This window comes from Physella acuta, unplaced genomic scaffold, assembly GCF_028476545.2.
Source record: "Physella acuta isolate Inbredline_101_S28 unplaced genomic scaffold, ASM2847654v3 ptg001285l, whole genome shotgun sequence".
NCBI lineage: Eukaryota > Metazoa > Mollusca > Gastropoda > Physidae > Physella > Physella acuta.
The window spans coordinates 26,402-34,226 of NW_026732800.1; the positions used below are offsets into that span (position 1 = coordinate 26,402).

Here is a 7,825-nt window from a genome sequence, read left to right on the forward strand (position 1 = left end):
ACAATACAGATGGCTAAACGGGCGCTAGAAGAAGAAATCAAGGTAGATAATAAAGCCCTTACTATCGACGGGGCGATAACTCTAAATAAAGTACCCAAAAAGCCCGTGGCTGCAGAGAGAGACAAAAACATTTATGCCTTAGCGACATACAGACAGACTATCTGGCAAGCAAGAAACAAGGCGAAGTATGACAAGAAAAGATTTACCAACAAAACACTAAAGACAATTTTTTGTGAGAGTATGAACAAATATGTGTGAATGTTGAAGTCCACGTTTTTGTAGAAATGTATGCAACTGATGTCCTTGTATAACAAATATGTGTACAATGTTATGCTGATGTTGATGTAAATATTTTCAGAAATAAACTTTTATAAAAAAAAAAAAAAAAAAAAAAAAAAAAAAAAAAAAACAAAAAAAAAAAAAAAAAAAAAAAAAACTAAAGATTTCCGTGGAGAGGAGCATTATAATGAGTCTTAGAAGACTATTTTTCACGCCCTACGCTGTAGGGTGAATATTTCCAATGTAAACATGAGTGGGTGACTACATCATTTGTTTTTTTTAACCCTGGGATAGAAAATGAACCCTGCCGTTGGGAGGTTTCGTTTCCTTTGGCACGTTTTTTCCGTGGCCTTGGACGGAACCGGACAACTCTTGTCCGATGGCCATGCATAATTAGTGAGTACATAAATCAAAAAAGATTTCAAATACGTCTAGGTTCAGTGCCGAAGAACCAAATCAAAACCAACTACTGTTCTGTCTAGACTTTATTATTATTATTCTTTTTTTTTAAACAACTCACTCGTTTCGATTCCAACAAACAACAGTTCAGACTGCTGGCAGAACGACAACAGTCGGTCACGCGCCTCAAAGCAATGGCGTCATTTTATTTTTTGTTAGTTGGGTGACGTGTACTTCCCCTAACAGTTTAGTCTCAAGAAAGCTAGGCGGCCCGCCATCGCATAATTTCAAAGGTACATGGGAGCTAAGTTGGATTGGTATTAAAGGGAGACAATCTTCTGTCATCGTCGGATTGGTTTGTAAGCGTTTGTCCACGGGTGGAATGCGCTCGCGGAGAAGGGAAACGTTGTCCACCGGACAGGTCTGAGTTCTGAACGATGTAGCCTAGCCTTCAGTACGACCAACACAGTCTCCGCGGCGAACTCTTTTTGTTTTCAGAGGCACATTGCTGTCAGCCGAAAACCATGCGATTTCAGCTGATCCGGTTTAGGGCAGACCGGAAAATTTTCCGCCAGACAGACACTCTGGTTTCTCTTCACATCGAGTAAATCTTTCGCCTTTTACTAAAGATTTCCGTGGAGAGGAGCATTATAATGAGTCTTAGAAGACTATTTTTCACGCCCTACGCTGTAGGGTGAATATTTCCAATGTAAACATGAGTGGGTGACTACATCATTTGTTTTTTTTAACCCTGGGATAGAAAATGAACCCTGCCGTTGGGAGGTTTCGTTTCCTTTGGCACGTTTTTCCGTGGCCTTGGACGGAACCGGACAACTCTTGTCCGATGGCCATGCATAATTAGTGAGTACATAAATCAAAAAAGATTTCAAATACGTCTAGGTTCAGTGCCGAAGAACCAAATCAAAACCAACTACTGTTCTGTCTAGACTTTATTATTATTATTATTTTTTTTTTAAACAACTCACTCGTTTCGATTCCAACAAACAACAGTTCAGACTGCTGGCAGAACGACAACAGTCGGTCACGCGCCTCAAAGCAATGGCGTCATTTTATTTTTTGTTAGTTGGGTGACGTGTACTTCCCCTAACAGTTTAGTCTCAAGAAAGCTAGGCGGCCCGCCATCGCATAATTTCAAAGGTACATGGGAGCTAAGTTGGATTGGTATTAAAGGGAGACAATCTTCTGTCATCGTCGGATTGGTTTGTAAGCGTTTGTCCACGGGTGGAATGCGCTCGCGGAGAAGGGAAACGTTGTCCACCGGACAGGTCTGAGTTCTGAACGATGTAGCCTAGCCTTCAGTACGACCAACACAGTCTCCGCGGCGAACTCTTTTTGTTTTCAGAGGCACATTGCTGTCAGCCGAAAACCATGCGATTTCAGCTGATCCGGTTTAGGGCAGACCGGAAAATTTTCCGCCAGACAGACACTCTGGTTTCTCTTCACATCGAGTAAATCTTTCGCCTTTTACTGAACGTGACCTAGTTTCAAGATTTGTGTTCATTTATATTTCGTGGACTGTGTTCTGTGTTTTAACTGTGACACATTTCAAACACCACAGTGAGTATGTCATCAACCATTAAACTTACCATCCCTGGCCTACCCACCAGCCTACACCTTCCAAGAACTTTAAAAGTTGAAATAAAGTTCAGAGCCGGAAGCACCATCCACGTGGATGATAGAGTTATCGAAATTGTAACTCAGGCTGTCACCAAAATAAACCCTGATGAGATTTTAAAAGTCTACAATCTAGGACGGCCCACAGAGTGGTACGTCACCCTTAAAAGTCAGGAAGTGTACACCACTCTCCACATGCGGGAATTCACCACCAATGACTACGGCATAACACAAGTGGTGTTTACCCACGTGGACAAGCCTGTGTTGTACGGTGAACTCCACTGGGTACCACCGACGTTTACCGAAGACACGGTTACAAAAATAGTAGAAAATTTCGTCATCCCCAACACCCAGATTACTGTTAAACCTCTCAGAAAAGGAGATAGATGGGCGGTAATCATCAACTCTAAGATGCCGGTTGAGAAACTACCCCATTATCTTGAAGTGGTAATGGGAGATCTTACCCACACCATGTTGCTTCTGTTTAGAGGCAGAAGGCAAAACTGCCATCTATGCCACACCAGCAGACATCACCCAGGCCAATGCAGAAGAGAAGATATCAGATCAAGGGATGACATCATCTTGACGGACGACAAAAAATACGTTGATGGGAAAGCTGTAGAGGAGGTGAGAATGATGGACAGACAAGATTCGACCGAAGAAGATCCCCTTAAGCCTACCACCTCATATGCGACCGCAGTAACCAAGACAACACCCATGACACATACAACAGAAGACACGACAACGCCATTGACACAAGAAACACCCACGGCATCACTGAGTCAAACAACGGATAACGCTAAACACACCGGCCAGTTCGCTGCGTTCATGCAAGGGAAAGCAGCCCTAACCATGAACCCCAAGGACCACTCAGCCAGGCCAAAACACACATCAGCTGATGACAAGGTGAAGACAGGCAAGCGACCCAGCGGTGACTCACCAAAACAACACACGGGGAAAAAACCGACCACTAGATAGATACATGCGACCTTACACCAACAAGAATGGCTAGTTCAACGAATAAAACTAATATAGGACAACTCACAATGATAACCATCAACATCAAGGGGGCAAAAAAGAAAGCTGATCTAATAATATCACTCATAAACACCTTCAAAACAGACTACATCCTTCTACAAGAAACTAATTTTAAAAATAAGTATAAGGCAGATAAATTTATAAGTAGCTTAGGCTTAGAAACAACTGAAGCATACCATAGTTTAGGAGAGAACTGCAAGGGAACGTCAATAATTAAAACATCAGACAAATACAAGACATTGCAAACATACACCGACGAGAATGGAAGACTGGTGATTATAACAGTCGGGGACAACAGCACGCAGTTCACCATTGTCAACATATACGCCCCCGTGGTCAAATTAGAACAAAGGCTCTACTACAAGCATTTGAAACGTACCCTGAAAAAAGAGTACAAGGACAAGCCAATCATTCTGGCTGGGGATTTTAATCTAGTGATAGACAAGAAAGACTTGATAGTTCAAAACGATAGAGAAGAAATACGAATGGCAGAGGACAGAGAACAAATCCAGTCATTAAACAAAATAATAGAGCAGTTCAATCTAGTAGACACATTTAGGAAGCTACACCCACATAAGATAGAGACAACATACTGTAGCCCGTCAGGGAAAAGTTACTCAAGATTGGACAGAGTATATGTCAACACAAACAACACAATTAGGAAAGTAGTACACCTGAAAAGAACTTTACAGTACACAGATCACAAGGCGACACTGGTGATGTTAAACTCACCAGTTAGCACACGTCAACGCAACACATACTGGAAACTAAACAACGCCCTTTTAACAGAACCTATATACATCGCAAATATAAAGGAAACGATAGCAAGATTCATAACCACTCAACCAAGCACTAATTTCATAGATCTTTGGGAAACTTTCAAAATTGAAGTCAAGGAAATATCCATTAGAATTGGAACATATTTGAAGAGCGAGAGACAGAATAAAGAGAAAGAATGTTTAGAGACCCTGCACATACTAAAATCATTCCATGCTGGTGAAGATGTAGTGGCAAAGTACGAAGACGAACTGGAAGAAATTAGGAAATATAAATACAAGGGAGCCTTAGTGAGGAGTAGGTTGGACATAGCAGGAACAGAAGACCCGACACACCACAACATAATACTCGAACAAATCACTCAGAAAAACAAAAACATTCAGTGTATCGTGGACAGGGACGGCCAGGAGACTACAGACGAAAGCAAAATCACTCAGGCGTTTCACCAATACTACACGAAGCTGTACAGGAAAGAGCAAACAAGGGGAGACAAGGAAGACGAGTACCTGTGTAACGCACGCCGCCTAGACGACACGGACAGAGAAAAACTGGATGAACCTATCACAATAAAGGACATCGAAGAAACAATACGACAGTTAAAAGACAACAAATCCCCTGGACCCGACGGATTAACGGCAGAATTTTACAAGTCTTTCACTGCAGAAATAGGGCAACTTTTGTTAAACACGTTCAACGACATGACAGACAAGAAAATGTGCCACGAAAACTTCAACAGATCGTTCATCACCCTAATCCACAAGCCAAACACTGACGAAAAACAGATGAAAAACTACAGACCTATATCGCTACTCAATACAGATTACAAGATTTTAACAAAAACGTTAGTCAGAAAGTTAGAGCCTTATCTCCACAAAATAGTGCACACAGACCAGCAATGCAGCATCACAGGAAGGAACATCTTAAACCATACGCACTACATTAGAGACCTCATCCAATATACACATGAAAAAGAAGCACAAGCCTTTTTACTGAGCCTTGACCAAGAGAAGGCTTTTGATAGAGTGTCTCACAGCTTTTTACTTAAAATAATAGAAGCCAATAATCTGGGGAATTACATATGCACATGGATCGACATTATTTACAGGAATGCTGTTAGTCACCTTCAAATCAACAGATGCATCACAAGACCGTTCCAGATTCAAAAATCTGTCAGACAAGGCTGCCCTTTGTCCCCTGTGTTATATATACTGACATTAGAACCCCTTTTGGAAAAAATTAGGCTCGACACACAGATTAGAGGAATTGACTGTCCAAACACGCAGAACAGAAAACTTTTTGCTTACGCTGACGACACGACATTTAGCCTACAGACAGAAAAATCTCTAATAGCTGTAATCAACCACTTCCAAGATTTCGGACAAGCAAGCGGCACGAAAATAAATTTAGACAAGACGCAAATCATGGGCTTAGGACGATGGAAGGAGAAGCAAACTTACCCTTTGAACTTGAAAGCGACTGACAGACTGAAAATTTACGGAATAATTTTTGAGAACGATCCCCATAGAAAACACGAGGAAACTTGGGAAAAGATGACTGACAAAATCAGTAGTAAACTAAACAAATATAAAAATAGCGCAACTACCATCTTCGGACGAGCGGCCATCGTTAACAGATATATAACACCCAAGTTGATATATGTAGCCACAACATCAACCGTCCCTAAAGCCACCATTCAAGGAATCAATCAAAAAATCAGAGAATTCATTTTTAAGAACACAGTCAGAACCATTAACCACTGCACGTTAATTCAAAATAAATTACAAGGAGGGATAAACCTACATGATATCCAAACCAAAATCAACTCACTCAGAATAAAACACGTCGGCAGAATAGTCAGTGACCCCCCAAATCATCCGCTAGCACATTACTATTTAGGACTTAGACTGAACAAAATACTCAAACATAATAATAGCACGCCGCATTTCGGAGGAGAGAAATTAAGCGCTTTCTACATTGAATGTCTAACCAGCCTGAAAGGGAACGAAAAATTCATACACGAAAACACACGGAAGACCTACTCACATCTGATAAAGAAACTAGCCACTCCACTACATAACAGAATCCAATGGTGCAAAATATACAGCGATATAGACACAACAGAGACTTTTAGAAATCTTCATAGGAAATCCATCACACCCAAAGCTAGGGAGATCACATACAGATTGATCTTCAATTTGACTCCGATCTACCAAATTATGCCAGCTAATAAGAAGAGAAACACAGGTTGTGTACTGTGTGGACAAGATATCAGAGAGACAGAAACCCATTTATTCCTAACATGTCCCACAATACAGATGGCTAAACGGGCGCTAGAAGAAGAAATCAAGGTAGATAATAAAGCCCTTACTATCGACGGGGCGATAACTCTAAATAAAGTACCCAAAAAGCCCGTGGCTGCAGAGAGAGACAAAAACATTTATGCCTTAGCGACATACAGACCAGACTATCTGGCAAGCAAGAAACAAGGCGAAGTATGACAAGAAAAGATTTACCAACAAAACACTAAAGACAATTTTTTGTGAGAGTATGAACAAATATGTGTGAATGTTGAAGTCCACGTTTTTGTAGAAATGTATGCAACTGATGTCCTTGTATAACAAATATGTGTACAATGTTATGCTGATGTTGATGTAAATATTTTCAGAAATAAACTTTTATAAAAAAAAAAAAAAAAAACTAAAGATTTCCGTGGAGAGGAGCATTATAATGAGTCTTAGAAGACTATTTTTCACGCCCTACGCTGTAGGGTGAATATTTTCCAATGTAAACATGAGTGGGTGACTACATAATTTGTTGTTTTTAACCCTGGGATAGAAAATGAACCCTGCCGTTGGGAGGTTTCGTTTCCTTTGGCACGTTTTTCCGTGGCCTTGGACGGAACCGGACAACTCTTGTCCGATGGCCATGCATAATTAGTGAGTACATAAATCAAAAAAGATTTCAAATACGTCTAGGTTCAGTGCCGAAGAACCAAATCAAAACCAACTACTGTTCTGTCTAGACTTTATTATTATTATTTATTTATTTTTAAACAACTCACTCGTTTCGATTCCAACAAACAACAGTTCAGACTGCTGGCAGAACAACAGTCGGTCACGCGCCTCAAAGCAATGGCGTCATTTTATTTTTTGTTAGTTGGGTGACGTGTACTTCCCCTAACAGTTTAGTCTCAAGAAAGCTAGGCGGCCCGCCATCGCATAATTTCAAAGGTACATGGGAGCTAAGTTGGATTGGTATTAAAGGGAGACAATCTTCTGTCATCGTCGGATTGGTTTGTAAGCGTTTGTCCACGGGTGGAATGCGCTCGCGGAGAAGGGAAACGTTGTCCACCGGACAGGTCTGAGTTCTGAACGATGTAGCCTAGCCTTCAGTACGACCAACACAGTCTCCGCGGCGAACTCTTTTTGTTTTCAGAGGCACATTGCTGTCAGCCGAAAACCATGCGATTTCAGCTGATCCGGTTTAGGGCAGACCGGAAAATTTTCCGCCAGACAGACACTCTGGTTTCTCTTCACATCGAGTAAATCTTTCGCCTTTTACTAAAGATTTCCGTGGAGAGGAGCATTATAATGAGTCTTAGAAGACTATTTTTCACGCCCTACGCTGTAGGGTGAATATTTCCAATGTAAACATGAGTGGGTGACTACATAATTTGTTGTTTTTAACCCTGGGATAG

The 7,825-nt window shown here is 41.1% G+C and overlaps 2 non-coding genes across 2 annotated transcripts; both read left to right on the forward strand.

The window, feature by feature from the left end:
* The first annotated feature begins 1,257 nt into the window (after positions 1–1,257).
* LOC131958041 (U5 spliceosomal RNA) lies at positions 1,258–1,376 on the forward strand. Its single transcript, XR_009389160.1, has one exon. It is a non-coding gene; the product is annotated as a U5 spliceosomal RNA (small nuclear RNA).
* A 6,268-nt stretch (positions 1,377–7,644) lies between these two features.
* On the forward strand, positions 7,645–7,763 carry LOC131958042 (U5 spliceosomal RNA). Its single transcript, XR_009389161.1, has one exon. It is a non-coding gene; the product is annotated as a U5 spliceosomal RNA (small nuclear RNA).
* The last annotated feature ends 62 nt before the right edge of the window (positions 7,764–7,825 follow it).